General features: G+C 50.8%; 1 protein-coding gene across 7 annotated transcripts in view; it reads left to right on the top strand.

Moving 5' to 3' along the window:
• The window catches only part of FGF13 (fibroblast growth factor 13), a 190,966-nt gene that overhangs the window by 112,324 nt on the left and 58,760 nt on the right, over positions 1 to 19,882 (top strand). The window lies entirely within an intron of this gene.

The following is a 19,882-nucleotide window of genomic DNA, read 5'->3' as shown; positions in this document are numbered from 1 at the left end:
TCCCTTTGCTTGCCTGTCGGTGTCTGATGCTCCCGCGGGACACTGCGGCCTGAGCCCCGCGGGTCGTTCTGGGACACCACTGACGCTGCTTCTTCTCCGATGAAGTTTGTTTGTTTCAGCTCTCACCATCACACACCGCCCTTTTTTTTGGCTGCCCAAAGCTGCTTGCTGCTCAAACGGCATCGGTTCCCAGCCGGGTCTTTGCAGTGGCTCCTGAAGCTGCACTCTGCTCTAAGTCTGGCTCTCAGATCAGATTCGGCTTGTCCCCAGCCCCTTGCACTCCATAAGGCTTCTGCACAGTGCTAGAGAATGCTCATGGCAGCTGTTCTTGGGTGCAGCAGGATGAACTTTGTGTGTAATGCACGCCTGGTTGCATTTTGGGAAATGAAATGCATGCAGAGCAGAAAAAAAAAAAGAAAAGTAGATTGTTTTCCTTTTCAGATGAAGCAAAGGTATGGTCTCTCCTCATGCTGTGTTTACTGATGTGAAATTGCCAGTGAGGTTTATCTCGTTCATCTAGTGTGCATAAGATTAAGCTATTTTAAATTTTACTTTTAAATACTTTCTCTTATTGTTCTATATGTGTTTTGCATTACTGCTTCATATTCCACGTGGTAAGCCTTGTACTTTTTGCATAAGCTCCAGTATCTGCCAAGACAAATAATGCTACTGCTGGTAGAAGTGTTTTAAGATGAAATATTCAGGGCTGGATTTTGCCACAGTCGAGTCTGCAGGAGCGGCAGAGTGAGCAGGTTGGAGTTCTTATTACAAATCACTTGCATTGTTCTCTCTGTAATGATGGGCATCAGTTCCTGAGCTGTCACTATTAGCCCAAAATATTTCAGTCAATTGCTTTCTTCTGTTACATTCTCCAAATTTTGCATGAATGTTCTTTGTACCACCTCTGGGAGATTTATGTGTTTTAAAATAAAAGTGTTTTATTAAAGTAGCATTTATCATCTCACCAGAAATATGAGCTCTGATACACATTCTGGTGTAAGGCTTGGGGAGGGGTTTCTTGTTTCAGTGATGATGTAACTGAGTGCTAAAATCAGGGTTTGAAGAAAGGGGCTGACTTGACAGAAGTTGTGATCTCCTGACTCAGTCCAGATGAAGGACAGGTGAATCCTGTGGCACTCTCCTGGCTTGGCAGACGTCATGGATTTCTTCATCTGTCAGGTTTGTGTTGTTCCCGAGTAAATTGGGAGCCCAGAACTGTTCCTGACAAGCTCCTCTGGGAAGGTGATGGCAGCTGAGCTTCCACGGGTGCTTGGTGAGCAGGAGGATTCCACAGCCATGAGACATGAAAGAGAGCTGGGCCCCCACCTGCCCTCCCTGACATGCAGTGTGTGAGTCCTCCGTGTGGAACTGCAGCAGAAGCTCCTGCTTATTTCAGTGGAGCCAGCACTGGGAACGGGATTGCTGCAGAAGACTGGCTCGTGGCTGGGCTGATCATTTCAGTGGAGAATCCCCAGTTCACAGCCCAGAGGCTGCCCAGGAGGAGCAAGGAGAGCAGAGCACTGCTGGGCCTTTTCTCTCCAGAGTCTGCGGGGGACGTGGTTTGGTTCAGCGTTGGGAATCTGGGATCTGTGGGAAAGGCTTGGCCCAGTGCAGGCTCCGAGGGAAGACCTGGCAAGCACCAGTGTGGCCGTGGTGCTCCCTGGAAGCCAAGAGTTGCTGCTGCTGGGTTCTCCATGAATCTGCAGTGTGTCTCCAGCAGCAGCTGTGTTACCCCCTCCGCCGTGGCACGGGCACTGGTGCTCATTCCCAGGGAGAGCATTTCCTCCATGGCAGGAGTCACTGGTGCTCATTCCCAGGGAGAGCATTTCCTCCATGGCACTGGTGCTCATTCCCAGGGAGAGCATTTCCTCCATGGCACTGGTGCTCATTCCCAGGGAGAGCATTTCCTCCGTGGCACTGGTGCTCATTCCCAGGGAAGGCATTTGCTCCATGGCACTGGTGCTCATTCCCAGGGAGAGCATTTCCTCCATGGCACTGGTGCTCATTCCCAGGGAAGGCATTTCCTCCATGGCACTGGTGCTCATTCCCAGGGAAGGCATTTCCTCCATGGCACTGGTGCTCATTCCCAGGGAAGAGGCTTGCCATCCCCTGTGGCCATGCCGAGGGTGAGTGTCTCTTGCTTGTGTGTCCCCCCTCCTCTCCTGCAGGCGTGCTGCATTCCCAGGCAGGCACAGGAAGCCGTGGCCACTCTGGCTTGTCCTGTGACCCCTGGGGGCGGGGGTTCAGAGGGGCAGCAGCCTTTGTGGGTGTGTGATTTCTGCGTGTGTTTCTCTGGCAGATGTTGTCTCTAGCACGGGAGGGAGAACATCTGATCAGGAATCCTTTTAGCCTCTCTCGTAGCTCAGGTTGCCTGGGCTGCATTCGTCTTTTTCTTCAGAATCTGTGAATTGCTTGGAAAGTGGTACTCGACCCACTGAAAGACTGATGTGTGCCATCCTCAGTGGTTTGTTGGCATGGAGCTTGAAAAATGTTGATTGTGAGGTGATCTGAGCTGTGCTTTCCATGCAAAGCCTGCCACAGTCCGTCGAAGTTAATGGAGTGGCTGAAGCAAATCCTAGCACAAATCCCTTCCAGTGTGAGCCCAGCAGCTAACAGCTCCGTTGTGTTGTTAGGATAAAGGAAAAGGAATCTTTAAACTTGTAACTGTGACATAAATTACACATTTTTGAAGGTACTGGAAAGTATGACAACTAGGAAGCTGTTAGCCAAGTTCTCCAAGTGAAATGTCATCATGGAAGTTTTATGGAAAATTGCAGACTTGGGAGACTCCACAGAGAGTACAAAAATGCACCTTTTCAATCTGCTGGATGCTGGCATGGGACCAGAGTAAAGCCTGCGTGTTTCTAGCTTCACAACTCTAGTTTAGATGCTGGATTTCTCTGCACCTTTTAATGACTTTCATGCAGGGGTAGTGCTTGGGGAGCCTCATTTATCGTTCAGGATTTGGACTCCCTAGGCAGGTGGGATGACACCAGGTAAAAGATTTTCCAGGCTTTTGGTAGGGGTGTCTGGGGAGCTCTGCTGTTTGCTGGGAGATGAGTGCCCCCTCTTGCTGGTGTCTGAGCCTGGTGGCCCATCAGTTCTCACCTCCTGGGCCTGTTTCTAAAAGCACAAGTGGAATGAGGAAATGAGATCCATGTTTCCTGAACTGATCTGCCTTGGCTTCCTGTTCTTCTGCCCACACCTCCTTACCTGCCAGCAGCCTCATCTTTGTTCCCCACGTGCCCCAGATGCACTGGAGGAAAGCTCCAGGGCAGATCCTTGGGAACCAGCCTGCAGGACACACAGAGGCTCCCTGGCCAGCAGCTGCAGCCAGTGGTAGGAGTGGGAGGAAGGAGAAGAGATGGGGATCACAGCGAGGAGATCCCCCCACAGGTGAGGTGTCCCCTGAGCCCCGTGGCAGCAGGGGGATGCTGCTGGCCTGGGCTGTGGTGCTGCCCTCCCTGTGCTAGGGAAGCTGTGGTGACAGCTGAGCTGCTGCTTCGTTCTGCCTCTTCCCAGCTTTGTGTTGTCAAAGTCATTCCTCAGTGTGCGGTGTCGTGGGTCTCTGCAGGGCAGTAAAGCCAGCAGAGCTGACATCCTTGCCTGGGTGCTGCTCCTGTGGGCACTGGGCATTGTTTGCAATTGCATCCACGCAGCAGCAGCAAAATACAGAGTGTTTGTAGCTTCCCTCAAGCCAGGAACACACTGCTAGCAGAAGGGCCATCTGAAGTACATTTTGCAGCTATTTGTTCTCTTAAATAGTTTAAACATAAGCTGCTGCTGCTATCTGTATAAAACATGGTTACATAAAAAGGAGTCAGCTCCTGGAAAACTAATTTGAGTTGTATTATTACATGCAGGGAAGGGAATAAAATGAGAGAAATGTTTTTTAAAAACACCCATTGGTTAGTCACAGTCACACAGTCAAGAGTCTTGGACACTCGCCCATAGTTCTGTTTTCATGTGGGATTTTTTTTTTTGCCTTTTTTCTATTTTTTTTTTGTAACATTTAGTCTCCCTCCAGGCATTCATAACCTTTTTACACAGAAAAGCAGACAAGCATGGCAAAATACGAATTGGGGATGGGGAGAGGCAAATCTGGGATAGCAGCTGGTAACGAGGAAAGGCAGCTCTCCTCAACCAACAGGAAATCTGATTAGATAGAAAATGTTAAGGATGCTAATGTGAAACAAGCAGCTCTGTGGTTGCCCCTGACAATGGCTTGTTATCCTCATCCCTGGCAGTGGAGTGAGTGGCAGAGGAGTCCTGGGGGTGAGGCAGAGGGAGGATGTTTCACACATGGTGTGGAGGCTGCCTCTTCCACCTGCTCCCTGTGCACTTGTGTCCCCAGCAGAAATGTGGAGCCTTTCTGCTGTAATACAGAATGTCCCTTGGGTGCTCCGAGCATCGTGAGGGCACTGTCACTTGGCACTCTAATTGCATCCTTTTCTTCCAGAGCAAACCAGCCCTATTAGCCCTGCTCACCCATTTCATTATGGTAATGCAGTGTATTTCTGCCTTTTAGAGAAGGGCGAGGAGAACTGTGTTTGGAATCAGAGAATTGTGAGAGGTTTTTGAACTTTACATATTGTTCAGAGCTAAAAATGACTTTGTGTTCCGGTGAGGAATCACAATGAGCCACGTGGAGCAGGCACAGTGTCCAGGACATGGAGAGCAGTGGGACACCAGAGAGCAGGTTCAGCACCTGTGCTTGGCTCCCTGAGCCACAGGTGTCCCCCCAGCCCCCTGCTTGAGGTGCTCCCTGGAGCCTCTCGCTGGTGCTCACACCTGGAGCCCCTCGCTGGTGCTCACACCTGGAGCCCCTCACTGCTGCTCACACCTGGAGCCTCTCATTGCTGCTCACACCTGGAGCTTCTCACTGCTGCTCACACCTGGAGCACCTCACTGCTGCTCACACCTGGAGCCCCTCGCTGGTGCTCACACCTGGAGCCTCTCACTGCTGCTCACACCTGGAGCCCCTCGCTGGTGCTCACACCTGGAGCCCCTCACTGCTGCTCACACCTGGAGCCTCTCATTGCTGCTCACACCTGGAGCCTCTCACTGGTGCTCACACCTGGAGCCTCTCATTGCTGCTCACACCTGGAGCTCCTGCAGGGGATGGCCTGTGAGGCTTCCCTAATCACATTCCACAAGTGCTGTTTCCGTCTCCTCACTGCAGACAGAGCAAAGGCTCGGGAGAGCAAAGGCTTGGGAGAGCAAAGGCTTGGGAGAGCAAAGGCTTGGTGTGTGCTCTTGCCTTTTAACCCTTTCCTGCTGCCGCTGAGCTGTCTCCTGGAGCTGCTCCTCCCAGGGAGGGCAGGCAGTCTGCTCTTGGCCGGTGCTGGGCCCTCCGTGCCTTCCTCATTCCCTCTCCCTCAGCAAAACCTCGTTCTTGAGTCTGCTTCTTCCTGCCCCTCTCGGGTGCTGCTGTGGGGATTGTGGAGCTCTCCCCTTGCCTCGTTCCCAGGCTCTGGCCAGCAGCTGAGCAATGCCTAAGCCCTCTCCTGTACTAAATGAAAGTCAGCTCTTAAATCCTGCCCGTCTGGCTGCACGTGGAGTGGCTGCAGCTGGGGGACCATATCTGCAGTGAGGGATGATCTGAAGGGAGGGACAGACACCAAAAGGCAGAGGTCTGAAGCTGCCACCAGCATGATGGCTTTTCCCCCAGGAGAAGCTCCTTGGCTTGGGTGGTGACCCGGCCAGCTCCTGCTCTGGGGGCAGGGGTGGCTCTGCTGCAGGAGCTCAGCCATGCAGCACAGCAGCTCAGTCCTGTCCGTGGCTGAGCCTGCTGCCCTGATCCTCCAAAGCCTTTAAGCACGAGATTAACTTTAAACACGAGTGCTCCCAGCAGAGTCACAGGGGTTGGGAGGTGTTTAATGAGCTTACCTGAACACAGGCTGGGCCTGACTCAGGTTCGGGCTCAGCCAGTGCAAATCCAGAGTAATTCCACCAAAATCCAAGATTTACTCAATATTTACTTGTCTGTAGATGAGATCAGAACCCCCTCATAGGGTTCAGTTTGATTTCTTTTCTTACTCCCTCAGCAGTTAATGTGGCCCACAGTGGTTCATGATTGAACATGCCAGTCATCACAGGAGTCCTGAGCAGCAGAGGAATGGGCTGTTTGCCCCTATAAAGAGGGAAGAGAAGGATCATCATCATCATCATCACTTGGAGATGTCTCAGGAGCAGTAGCAGTAACACTGCCTGCCGAGTCACCTGAGCTCTGGGTGCTTTGCTGTTGCCTTTGGGAGGGTCTGGGAGATGCTGCTTGCTGTGTGCACACACCAGCTCAGTGCTGGTGCCTGCAGACCCCGGGCTGTTGGCCAGGCTCAGAGCTCAGAACAATGTGGCTGGAGGAAATGAAGATGGAATGTCCATAATGAAGGTAGCTAATAATGGAGTGGGTTACTGAAGTGGGTTTTCCTGGTGGTAGAATTCAAAGGTGCAGGTGTGAGTAGTGCAGTTGTTAGCCAGATTTGTGCTCTGATGCATCAGAAGAGTCTAAGTAAGTAATGGCATTAGGAGCAGTTGTAGAACTTTTATTTCAAGATAATGATTTTTAATTCTCAAACTGGACCTGGCCTTACCCCTGCACAGGTCATGGCAACCCAAAAAGAAATGCTGTCTCTTCCCTTACCTGTGTACCCTTTGAGAGAAGTCTTTTATCTGTGCCTCTCGCTATTTTGTTCTAATCTCAAAGTAAATATTCACTATGGAGACAGTATCTGGCACTTAGCATAGCTGAAGTAGGACATTTAGACCAAATGAGTCACCCTGATATTCTTTTCTCATCTCATCTTTAAAGGACTCTGAGATCTTCAAAGAGTGTTCCTTGTATGGAGGAAGGCCTTTGTCTTGCTACTTTTCCATCCCATGACTGTCCTGAGAAAGCATCAGACTTCCTTCTTCAGCCCGTCCTCATTTTAGATCAGGAGACTCTTTATTAATAATGAAGGTTTTTCTTTGTCCCTTACTCAGCTACTCAGCCCATCATAATTACTGCTCAGGCTTTGTCAGGGGCAGTGTCTGTGGCACTCAAACACGGAGTGCCAGGCTTGGGACCGTGGCAGATCTTTGTGGTGCCCTGGCTGGGCTGAGTCTGTGCAGCAGGAGGGGTACTGCTGCTGGTCTTTGATTCTGTCTGCCACCTGTTTGAAAACAGATTGATCTTTTTTCTCTGAAAGCCAGATTACAAAGATGTCGGTAAACCCTGGAGACTGCAAGGCACAACCACCTGCAGAGGTTCTGAACTCAGAGTGTGCCCAGCCCTCGGCTGTACTCCCTCCCCAGTGACGCAGTGTTGAGCTCCTACAAAGAGAACAGGGAAAGAAGGAGAAATCCTTTCCAGGCATCTTGGATATTCCTGCTCTGAAGCTGTCTGCCGCATTTTTCAAGTGTGCCAAATAATTCCTGCAGGTTGATTTGGGAAGGGAGAGCTTAAGAACATGCTCAGCTTAGTGCACAAGAAGTCTTTAGTCCAGCTGTCTTTCGCTCCTGACATTTCCACGTGGCACAGCAGTCCCTCCTGCAAAGGTTGGTGGTGCAGCTGTCTGAGTTCTCACTGCTCTACTCGGGCTGGCCAAATTCAGCTCTCACGACACAATAAAAACCTGAGTACACACCTGTGCCCACTCTTCAGTGTGTGCTGGCATGGGTAAGTCAGGTTTTAATTTGTTTTGTGTGGAGAGCTCGGAGCAGCAGTGAAGAGTGGTGACCAGGATAATGCTGCACAAACACCTGAGCAACCTGATTGTTCTGAGCCCCAGCAGAAGATAGGATGCAAAGCCCGGGATGGCTTTGCCTTAATTGCTCTGATGGAGGTTTGGGTTTCTTACCAAATGTTCTCCAAGTAGCAGCTAAACCTTTCTCCTTATCCTTGGTTTTTCTTCTTGTTACCATGCTCTTGTCTCAGGTCTTCGTGCTGGCTCTGTGGAAGAGGTGCCCTGCATTCCTTGCAGCCTTCCTGGGGAGCCTGAGGCTCAGCTGTGCCTGGAGCCTGCCGTGGTGAGGGATGGCCCGGGAGGTTCCTCTGGAGGCTGGGAAGGGGTCTGTGCCCCGGGAGGTTCCTCTGGAGGCTGGGAAGGGGTCTGTGCCCCGGGAGGTTCCTCTGGAGGCTGGGGAGGTGTCTGTGCCCCAGAGGAGCAGGGTGCCTGGCCCCGGCAGCTCTGAGCGGAGGAGCAGTGCCAGGAGTGTGCAGCACAGCCCCACCAGGCACAGCAGGGGCTTTAAGCCTCAGGGCATGAGGTGTTCCTGAACTGTGCAGCTGACTGGAGGCAGAAGCAATGTCAGATCATCCGAGCAGGCCACGGCCTCTCCCAGCCCCTGGTGCTGGGCTCAGAGCCTGCTTTGACTTGGAGCCACGGGGTGGTTGCATTGGAAGGAGCCCACCCTGAGCTCCTTGCCCTGCCCAGAGCATCCTGTCCCACCCTGGGCCTGAGAGTGCTGTCCAAGGGCTGAGGAGATCACTGTCTCCACCCAAATACATCTCTTTGGAAGTTATTCCATCTCCCAGAGGCACCATGGTCTTGTTGGTCTGCTTTCCTCTCAAAAGACAAAATTTCTCTGAAAAAATGGTTGTTGCAGTCATCTTCACTTACCCTAAATTTCCTCTGTTGTGTCCACATTTTAGCTGGATTTTCTAGGCAGAGTGGGTTTTGGTGTTTTTAAACAAAAGGAGATTTTCCTCGAAGTGCCCCCAGGATAGCAAGGGGTGTTAATGGAGTATTGATTTGTGTGGAGTGTTGCAGAAAGGAGGTTCCTCCACCGTGCTTGCTGCAGCTGTGGAGCCTCTGTCCAAGGGCAGAGTGTGCCCCAGCCTCTGTGGGAAAGGGAACAGGAGCAGGAGCATCTCTGCCATCCCCATTCCTGGCACTGCCCCCGGGGAGCTCCCCTGGGCACGGGCGTGCTTGGAGCCTTACTCCAGGCTGGGGCCCAGCAGAGAGCAGAGAGTTCTCTCCAGTTAGTGCATGAACCTGGGTTCAGACAGCTGCTGTCAGTGCATTGCAGAGCCACTGTTTGTCTGCAGAGTTCTGCTGGCGGGGTGGTGCCAGGGACATGTGGGGTGGCAGTGAGAGCCCTCCTGTGCCCAGGTGTGGACAGACAGACCTGCCCTTCAGTCCAGGCTGAAGTGCTTTTGCTAACTCAGACCCAAGAGACCGAGGCTGTTCTGTTCTGGAACAAGGCCATGTTTCAATTCAATTTCAAGTATCTGTCTTTTGTTATTTCTCCTCTTCTCCATTTTATGAGAGGATAAATACAGTGGAGGGAATGGCAATCAGGAGTATGGAATTAATCCTCTGAGAATGTTCCTGTAAGTTCTGGAGAACTTGAGAGCAGAAGTACCATCAGACCTTCCCCTAATGTCTCCTAACCCTAATCCTGAGAATTGTGCTCTCTGCAAGGTCATGGCTGTGCTCTCTATGGTTGTGGCCCACCCAGCAGTGAGGAAATTGCCTTGTTAATCCATTTTAAAAAGCAATAGGAAATTGTTTTATCAGGTCTCCTGAAACAGCTGCATATGCTGTGATTGATCTGATCATGTTAAATATTGATCACTGGGAACCTTTAGCTATAGGGAGACAATACAAGTTAGAGAAATGGGCATGAAATGCACTAAATTCATGTTTCAAATGGCTGATTACAGAGAGGGACTTCAAAAGGAAGGGAAAAGAGAAATCTGGAAACATTTGAGTTTGGTTGGCAGGAGAAATATTGCTTGAACTGCTTTAGATTATTCAGATTGCAATGCAGTGGCTTTTGTCACAAAAAAAGTCTTGATTAATAGTATGGAAAAGTAGGTTGTAGTTTTACAAATGGTACTGAATTGAGAGTCAAGCAGATAATGAGAAACAATTTAATCTGATACATGATGGGGATTAATTTTGAGCACCTGGGTTGTAACAGGGCAGCAGAGCTCCGTGCAGATAAATGGAAGATAATGAGCTTAGGAGTGAAGAATTCCAGTCAGTGAGGGCCCAGATGCTGAGGCAGGACAGGCAGCGAGAAGTTACTGGAGACAAAAGGCAATTCAGCAGCAAGGACAAGGGGAAATGGGCTATGGAGCTGCTGCTGAGGGGGAGCAGAGCCCTGTGAGCCTGTGCTCAGGGCTCGCCCAGAGCTGGGATGGGGAGGCAGGGTGCAGGCTGCAGGGGAAATGCAGCTCTCGTGGACAGAAGTGGCCCTTGAGGCTCAGAAATCCCTGAAGAAACCCAAAATCTGCTCTTGCAGAGAAGCAGGAATTGGGTTTGGAGCCCACTGGCACAAAACAAGCAGATTTTTTTTTTTCCACTGATACCAGGTGGAAGTTTTAGTTGTGATGTCACTGAGAGCAGAGCTGAGGAAGCTGCCAGAGGATCTCCAGAGAGATCCCTGGGGAGGTGTCAGGGGGAAGCCACATTTTGGAGCAGGGCTCTCCTGGGACAGCCTCTGTGGCAGAGAAAAAGATCTTTACAGCAGCGTGTGAGTGAACCAAGGTGCAAGGCTCAGAGAGAGGCAAGGGGAGTCACGCTGCAGAGGACTTGGGGGATTCTTGCTGCAGGAAAAAGCTCTTCTGCCTCCCCTCCTTTCATCTTCAGCTGTTTGATTTTTTCTCTTGTTTTCAAATGTCTCACTATGATGACCAGCACTGCCCAGCCCAGGGAGTGACCAGCCCTGCCCAGCCCAGGGACGGGCACAGAGTGACCAGCACTGCCCAGCCCAGGGAATGACCAGCACTGCCCAGCCCAGGGATGGGCACAGAGTGACCAGCCCTGCCCAGCCCAGGGATGGGCACAGAGTGACCAGCACTGCCCGGCCAGGGAGTGACCAGCACTGCCCAGCCCAGGGACGGGCACAGAGTGACCAGCACTGCCCAGCCCAGGGAGTGACCAGCCCTGCTGGTGGCACTGCTGTCACACCCTGCCGTGCCCAGGTGCTGCCCTGGCTGCAGGCTCTGCTCTGGGCTCTGCTCTGGGCTCTGCCCTGCCCTCCCTCCCTCATTCCCACTCCAGCTCTCCCTTGGCCCTGCATGGAGTCATTTTCTAACGCTGCATTATGCAGAGTCAGGAGAATTATTATTACCCAAGGCAGTTCTGTATAAATTACAAATTTCTTTTACAGTTATCACTTTAAATTAGGACAAAATGCTGTGTGATAGAGGAGCTGATCCAAGGCTTCAGCCAGAGGAGCAGAAGTGTGGGCAGGCAGGGAGCTGGCTGTGTCTGCTCGGTGCTGTGCTCCCTTGGGCAGCCCTGTGGGGTGGCCCAGAGGCGTCAGTGCAGACAGGCTTGCCCAAGCACAGGCAGATCCCCTCCAGAGTCTGATGGCCAAGGGAGGAGGGAGAGCTGGAGGAGACTTGCCCAGGTGGTTTTTCAGGGTCTGCCCTGGTGGAGTCCTGGTGCTGTTGTTGCTCTGACCCAGCAGGCTGGGCACAGTTCCGCTCACCCAGCCCCAGTTCACAGTCACTGTTCTGGAGCATCCCTCTCCCTGCTCCTGCTGCAACCCGCTGGCCTTCGGGCCCATGAAAAAGCTCCAAATCAAGCCTCACCTTTTTTCTTTGACTAGCTTTTTTGAACAAATTTGTTTTAAAATTAATATAATCAAAAAGAGAGTTTAAATAACAGAATTCAGCTAAAGCCTCCTTCAACAGATTTGAGTGCAAGACTGAAAATGAACTGTTATCTTTTCAGTTATACTTACAGAATGCAGATTTGAATTGCAAAAAAGGCATTAAAATAGCTTGTGCAATTTAGAACAGACTGAGTCAAACTGACAAAGCAGAAAATAACACGAACTGGAGATGCACTTGTGTGCTATATCATGTTAATGATTCTGTTTTCTAAACCAGAAACAGCTCAATAATATATGTTGTTTCCAAACAAATGTATGTTTTATTAAAATAAATTAAAATAGAGAAAAATACAGCAGTGTGGGGTGGGAAGGAAAACAATTATTCAGGAAGATTAGGCTTGCTATACATCGGAGGTTTTTGGCATGACCCACTGTGAATTTGTGTACTGGTTGTAAAGATTTTATCTGCAGATTTTACATCTGGCCTCGGTCCTTTGGTATGCGAGACCATGAGCTTTGTGTGGCAGAGACACGGCCCGGGAGGAAGCTGTCCCAGGTTGTGCACAGATCCTTGCCTGAAAGCCATTCTGGAGATCCCTGGTCTGACCTTGGGCACACAGGAGGGCAGCAGCAGCGCCGTGGGAAGAGCTGGGGCTCTGCTGGCTGTGAGAGACAAAGCTGCTGTGTTTGGGATGACCGGGCTGGGAGCCTGGGAGCCTGGCAGCAGGGGGAGAGCCCTGGAGGCACCCAGGTGAGGGCCAGCACAGCCTGGGCTGGGGGCTCGGAGGGGCTCACAGGAGCCGGGCTGTGGCTGCATCCCTGGGGGGCTGTGGCTGCAGGTGAGGGGTCAGCACAGCTGCCATCCCTGGGGGGCTGTGGCTGTGTTCCTGGGGGTCTGTGGCTGCAGGTGAGGGGCCAGCACAGCTCCATTCCTGGGGGGCTGTGGCTGCGTTCCTGGGGGGCTGTGGCTGCGTTCCTGGAGGGCTGTGGCTGCAGGTGAGGGGCCAGCACAGCTCCATCCCTGGGGGGCTGTGGCTGCAGGTGAGGGGCCAGCACAGCTCCATCCCTGGGGGGCTGTGGCTGCGTTCCTGGGGGCTGTGGCTGCCCTTGGTGCCCCTGCCCCCTCCGGGGTGCTGCTCGGGGTGGCTCTGCCCGCGTGGCCCCGGGGAAGGCTTGCCTTGGCAGGCTGCTCTCCCCGTGCTGGGCAGACAGGATGCTGCCTGGCTCTGTGATGTGATCGTTCCTTACATCTGCATTTCCCTGTGCATGATCCGCCCGGGAGTGCTGCGTGCCCAGAGAGCCCCCTCTGGCTAATCTGTCAGCTTCCCCTGACAGCTGTTAGACAAGGATTTATCAACATGACTCAAAGGTACCTTTCTGGCACTTTTAATATGTAGAGTTTTCAATAAGGAAACTCTCCAGCTGCTTGCTGATGCAGACTGTGCAGCGAGTCAAGCCAGATGTCCTTAGGAGGGTTTTGATTCAGCATCTCTTGTGAGAACAGAGCTGGGTGTCAGCTGAGCTGAGGAGTGCATCCTGACATGGTTCATGCTCTGGACTCTTCCTGCCTGCAGTGGGGCTGCCCTGGCTCTGGGGTGCAGAGGGGTTATTCTGGGGCTGCCTGGGGTTTGTCACTCTGCTCCTGGTGCTGACAGATGAATGGGTCTGAGATCAAAAGGGATGATGGATTGCTAATTCAGTTCCTCTCAGACTCCAACTCTGGCACTATATTTTAAGACTGTTCAATCTGAGGCTGGGCGTTGGTTTTCTAAACTTTTATGCAGAGTTGATTTTTTTCTGTAAACACACAGTTAAATATAGTGGATTTGAGCTGGGTCTTGTAGAAACTGAAGTTCACGTGGGGATAGCTGGAGATGTACTTGGGCTTCTGCTATCTGTGTCTCCATGGAAGTGCCAGTGATCAAAATATCTAGTTGTAGATTAATTCCAGCTAGCTTTTGGCAGGGATTCACATTCAGATGTTTTAGTATTGAAACCACTCTCATAGTATCAGATAGAGTTGGCAGAGAAAAGAAGAGGAGGTATCTAGTGAAAAATGCATATACTTTTCTTTGTAGTATTTAGGGTGAGTGGGCTTCCATTTCTACCTGCTGTAGTAATTCCTTTATTTTTCTGTTACTCTTGGTAGAAATAAACCTTGCTCCCTGATAAAATTCCCTGCTACATGGTGTTGGATGCTATATTGTCCCATGCAGGCAGAAAAAGGTTGTGTTTGAAAATTCAAGTCCTGCTTGTTTGGAACATGGTTCTGGGGCTGAGGTGCTCGTGCAGGGCAGGTCAGAGCTGAGGGAGGAGCTCAGAGCTGTTGTGTGTTCAGTGTTTGAGTAAGGAATAAACCTGTACTCTGTTGTTAGCAGCCAGCTAAGAGCCATCACAGCAAATGCAGGTGGGGCCCTTTAGGTAATATTCAAGTTCTTACAGGTCTCTAAGCTGTTGTTTTGCTGAATTATCCCACCGTTACCAGGTTTGCAGACAGAGACATCCCCTTTGCTCTGCTGGAGTTAAATCTGCGACCTGTGGTAAGTGCTGTGAGAAGAAAAGCTGAACCAAGAAAATCACAGTAAAAATGCACCATATATTCTTGCATAAATGTTATTGAAGCACAGGAATTTTTAGGTAAAAGGATGGTGTCCAATTTATTTAAATTCAAAGGAAACAATTCACTGCATTGGTCCTTATTTTCTAGGAACCTTGGATCTATCAGCCAATGGGAGCTTGTTACTGTGCCATGACTCCTTTGTAAACTCAGCTCTGAGTCTTCCCTTGGCTCTCATGGACACTGAGATGGGGGTGGAGTTATTCTGGCTGTAAACCTCCATCTGTTATGTCAGAGGCAGTACTGGGGGCAGTTCCAGGCTTGCAGGTACAACCCATGGCGGCTTCAGGCGTTTCCCTGCGGTTCCCTGGTGGTGGCAGTCCTGTTGGCTGAACAGCAGAACATCATTTGGGTTGGTTGTGAAGACACGTGGCGAGGCTGGCAGTGCACTTCAGTGCTCAGGTTAGGGGAAATCAAACAGCCCCGGGCAGAATGTCCAGTGCCACAGTGTGTGCTCCTGGGAAATGCTGACAGGACTGGGAGAGCCGGAAATCGGGAATGGATGGAACACACTTCAAAACCCATTCTGGAATGTGATTGCTGAGCTCTGACTGTGTGTTCTGACTGGCAGGAAAGGCACACAGCTCTCCCCCGTCCCCGAGAGGCTGCAGGAGCATTGTCCCACCTGTGCTGTCCCCTGTCCCGCTGTCCCCTGCCGAGGGAGGGGCAGCACGGCGCAGCTTCGTGCCTCTGCTCTGGCTGCTGAGCTGAGCCCAGCTCGGGGCAGGAGCAGGGCTCCCTGCCATCCTGGGAAAGCTGGATGGGCGCTCTGCTGGGCAGGGCAGGCTGGCTGAGCCCTGGGCACGTCGGGCAGCACAGTTTGCTCCTGGCTGACGGGATGTCACCGTGCAGGTGAAGCATGGCCTCAGCTGGAGCAGCACTGCAGCTGAGTTGTCCCGTCCACTCCGGTGGGTAACTTCCATTCTCCCTGTTGATGGAAAAGGTGCTGCTGCAGTAGCTGGAACACAAGCTTTCGCAGTGTCTCTTCTCATGTTTTATGGATTTTTCCTGCTTAATGAGCACTGTGGCCTTCCTTATTTCTGGAGGGGACAGTTGTGCCTGGCAGCCACCCCTGCCCCAGCCCCTCCCTGACTGTGGCCATGTTGCTGGTAGTAAAACTCTTCATTTGTGTTTATTGTGTCGTTTTGGGCATCTCGACAGGAGGCTGGATGAAACCAAAACATTTAATGACTTCCTCCTGATTTCGGTCAGATGTTAATTTGAGAAGAAATCTTGGGGGAAAATGCCTGTAAATTGAAACTTTTCATTCTGATTTACCCACTGAGCACCATTTGCAGCTGCTCAAAAGAAAAAAAAAATCAACCTTTACAAAGAGCCAAATTTCACCCCAAATTAAATTAGCAGTACTTCAAATTGCCAAAATAAAAAAAAATTTAAAAAGTGGATTTTTTTGCATTGAATTCTTTTGCCTGTCCATGTTTTGAAATGCCTTATGAACTGGCCCATCACACCTCTGCCACTCTGGGTGCTCCAAAGAGGCTAAAAAGAGGCAGGAGACAGGGAAACTCAGCAAAACCACAAAACCCTTCCTCCTGCAGCTGAGAGTGGATGTGCATTTCTTCCAGTGCAGTGAATTCATTTATTGTGAGACTCCAGCAGGCAAAGGCAGAGCAGTGCAGACTGATCCAGGGCTCTGTCTCTTGCTATTTGTGTTTCCATCCACAATTTAAATCAGGTTATTGATGGCAGAAACAGTAATTTGTCAGTTTAATGCTAATTACCTGCTCGGAGCAGGATGTCTGCCTCCATCCCTGTGCAGACTCAGTTTGTGGACCCGATTGTGGCTCCTAGATGTTACCATATTACAAATATTGAAGTGTTTGGTGATGAAGATGATCATTTCATCCCTTCCAAGCCGTGATGTGCAATTTGAAAACAAGTGCCTCCTTTCAGCTGGATGCCTAGAAGCTGGTGACAGCTGTGGGAGTATTTATTTTGTAAAACTTCCACTGCTTCCCTTCCTCACCACCACTTGCTGAGTGAAATGAGCAGGTGACACTGGAGATGATGCAGCACTTCTCTCCTGTGGCTCATCTCTGGGGCCACAAGATCCCACTGGTAACAGTCTCTGTTTGCTGGCTGAACATTCATTTTCCTTGGGGTGTACCAGGCTGGAGGTGCCTTGTCCTGTGTGTGGCAGGCCAGGTGAGTGCCACTCATCTTTCTGAGCTGTGAGAGGTGCCTCGTGCTGTGTGTGGCAGGCAGTGGCACAGGTGAGTGCCACTCATCTTTCTGAGCTGTGAGAGGTGGGTGTTTGCCTGTGTCGTGGCCCTCCTGCAGGCTGGTGGTGCCAGGGCTGGGAAAGCAGCCGCGCAGTGGAAATAGTGTGCTGGGGTCAGGAGAGCATTCCCTGCCCTCCGGGGCTCTGGCATGTCACTGCTGCCCCTTGGACACAGGGCTTGGTGTCCTGCCCTCCACGCACAGCCTGCTCTCACTGCCAGGGGGTCCTGGCAGATCAGTCTCGGGTGCCTGAGGTTCTCCTGAGCAAGGATCTCTGCTTAGGGCTGGTGGCTGTGGAGCGGTGGGGCTGAGCAGATCCAGGGGGGCTGGGGCTGTGTCCACCCCAGAGCCCCACACAAACACAGCCTGGCTGTTCAGGTGTGCTCTCCTCACACCTGGACGTCCCTCTTGTCTCTTGACATTTCAGTTCTCTTGGTCACGTCTGAAAACCATAGATCTGCTGGGATAAATAACTGCTTTAGGAAATGGCTACTAATTGTTACAGTCATCTGTCTGGTTTTGCCGAGTCTGTTTTTTAAAAGCACAGTAAATGTCACACATCCCACAGATACAGGCTTGTCAGCTGTAGAGCACAGCAGAAATCTGTTCCCGTGTCACAGTGCACTGGCTCCAGTGTTTCTGTCCTACAGTGGAGCTGCAAAACTGCTGATGACTAAAGAGTGAGTCTTTTAATTGCATTTGGCTATTTAAGCATTACAGATCTTAGCAGCCCTCGCCGAATTCTCCGGGTGTTTTTCTCGTTTTATCCACCCAGTGTAATTAACATTATTACTGTAAGATGTTCATCCTAGTCCTGCTTTTTGGAAGATGGATGCTGGTGTCAGTTGGGTGTTTCATCTGGTGGTTACTCAGTGCCTTGCAGAGAAATAATCCCTGTGGGATTGTTGTGCTTATCACGTTTCCTGGAGGTTTAATTGCAGCCAGGGATAAAAACAAACACGGGTGCTTCGTAGATTGATGGCAAGAACACAGCCAGACATGGAGTGGAGCACAAAGAAGGCTGTTGTTTTCTCCTGTCTCTCAAGTTACGTTGGGTAGCTGTAGCTGGTGGTTAAAATCTTGTCTCAGCAGTGGCAGGGATGGGAAAGCAGAGGTGGTGTCCCCTTGGAGCAGCGCTGGCACGTGGATCAGCCTGGTACAGGCTGCAGGGTCCCCCCAGTGAGGGCTGCAGAGGGTCCTGCGTGCCTGGGTGGCCCTGGCCCTGTCCCCTGGGTGTCCCTGTCAGTGTCCCTGTCCCCTGGGTGTCCCTGTCCCCATGGGCTGCAGCTCTCACAGCCTCACGTGGCCACCGTGGGCAATCCAGAGTGAACCAGCTCTTCCTCCTCTATCCCAAGATTTCTTCCTCTGTCGAGTTAAACGAAGCCTGGCTTTTCTGCAGGAACAGCCTGCTGCTAAAAAATTGGTAATAAGTATTTTGTGACATTCATTTATTAGAAGACTGTTAAGATTGACACAGCAAGAGCTAAACAGTAATCTGCCTTTCACCTTTATTTTCATCAGTTCTCTGGCTTAAAGTTGAAAAGAGTTGGGAAAACGTGTCAGCACTGTGTGTCGAGTCAAATATACACAGGAAAGTGATTGATGCAAAAGCAAAGGAGCTGCAGAATGACTGGTTTAGAACTCCAGTGGGCATCTGTGCTGGTACTTAACGTCCATCAGTGTCAGTTAACATTTACCCCATTCACTTCCTGCTTCCAGGTGCAGAGAAGTCTTGGCAGTGTCACCTGAACGAGCACCTTTCCTCTAGTGCCTGACAGGATGAATCTCTGGCAGGCACAGCTGGGGCTGGAGCAGGGGAACAGCCCCATTGAAGTTCCCCGTGCTGCCAGAGCCTGGGCTGGAGCTGCTCCCCCTGCAGCACTGCCAGCTGCAGCCCAGGCTGGCTGTCCCTGCCTGCCTGGCTGCCAGCCCTGCCGTGGCACTGGGTTAGGGTTAGGGACCAGACTTTGATGTGCTGTGGGTTCACTGCAGAGCATGAAATCCGTTCCTGGGGCTTTTTCTTGCTCCTTTTTCTGACGCTGCTGACAGAATTGATGCTGTTCACTAAGCCGTGCTTCCAACTTTCCTCCTTGGCTTTGCAGAGAGAATTAAACAGGAGTAGGACTCCCTCTGATGCTGAGATGAGGAGTTAGAGCTCTCACCACTATAATTGAGAACGTAGTCACACACCTCCTTAATTAAAAAATTGTAATTAAATTAAATTACTTTTTCTTTAAACGACTGCTTCTTTGCACAGGAAGTGGAGGTGGGAATGTTTAAAGATACAGAGTCAGATTTGGAGTTTATGAGTTGGGAGCCAGATGAACAGCACAGAAGATTCCACTGAGTACAGGAGCCTGTGATGGATGCAACAAAAAATGGGATTGTTGGACAAACCTTCTCCCTGATCTCTTCTGGGATGTGCTTGTTCTGGGGAAGGAGAAAGGGCAGCTGTTTCTGGGACCATCAGCCACAGATGTTTTCTGAGCTCAAGATTTGTCCAACGGAATGACCTGGCCTGTTTCCCTTAATATCAGTTTATACCAAGCCAGGCTGGAGAGGGCAAATCTGTTTCTTAGAAAATTGGGACATTCCGAAATTTGGTCCTATTCAGACGTGGAGCAGTAATGCAAGACCACACAGTTCTTCCAGGGGATGAATCCTGATCCGGTCACCTGGAGCCTGATGGTCTGAAAGTGAGGTTCAGTTGCTCAAAAGACTGTAAAAAAGACAGGAAATAGTGAAGAAAATGGATGCACTTGCTGATGATAGGCCACATTAATAAGCCACCCACCTGAAGTTTCTGTGCCTAGGATTATTGTATTTGCAGATTAGCAGAGTCCCTGACAGCCCCCAGCCTGATCACCTGCATTTTCCCTTTCAGTGTCTGTGGAGCTGCAAAAACACCATCATGCTAAAAGAGACAGAAATTACCCAGGGTAGGAGCTCTAGGGGTTTCGTGAACTTGTTTTTTCTTTGGCTATAAGAATAAGTACACATACAGTTATTGAGGAATTTCCTGATTTCAAAGGAATGCCCAGTAGGAATAGTTGGAGAACAGTAGTGGGGATTTTGCAGAAACTCCACTGAGATTTTGGTGTACAGGTGTGTCACTGGGGAAAAAAATTATGGAATAGCCTCCTCTAGTGGCAAATGCTTTATTGAGATTTTTCTGAGTGCTTGAATCGTGGGAGTGTTTTACCTAACGAGGAAAGTGGGCCAAAATAATGTCTGCAAAATAAGTGGTGACGGTTCTTTTGTCTGCTGGAGGTTTATGCTTCCACTTCTGGTGAACATACTGAGCATCTCCTAGGAACAAGCGTTGTCCTGTGTCCTCGGTGCCCCATGAGCAGCACGAGCCAGGATGCGAGCACCGTGCTGGGCTGGTGCATTCAGGACCAGGATCAAGGCCTGATGGTGGTACTGGCACATAAAACCCATTTACTCTGCCATGATCTTCACTCCCACTTC

The sequence above is a fragment of the Motacilla alba genome, chromosome 4A (genome assembly GCF_015832195.1).
Source record: "Motacilla alba alba isolate MOTALB_02 chromosome 4A, Motacilla_alba_V1.0_pri, whole genome shotgun sequence".
NCBI lineage: Eukaryota > Metazoa > Chordata > Aves > Passeriformes > Motacillidae > Motacilla > Motacilla alba.
The sequence above is the reverse complement of the archived record's forward strand: the minus strand, read 5'-3'. Positions and strand labels throughout refer to the sequence as shown.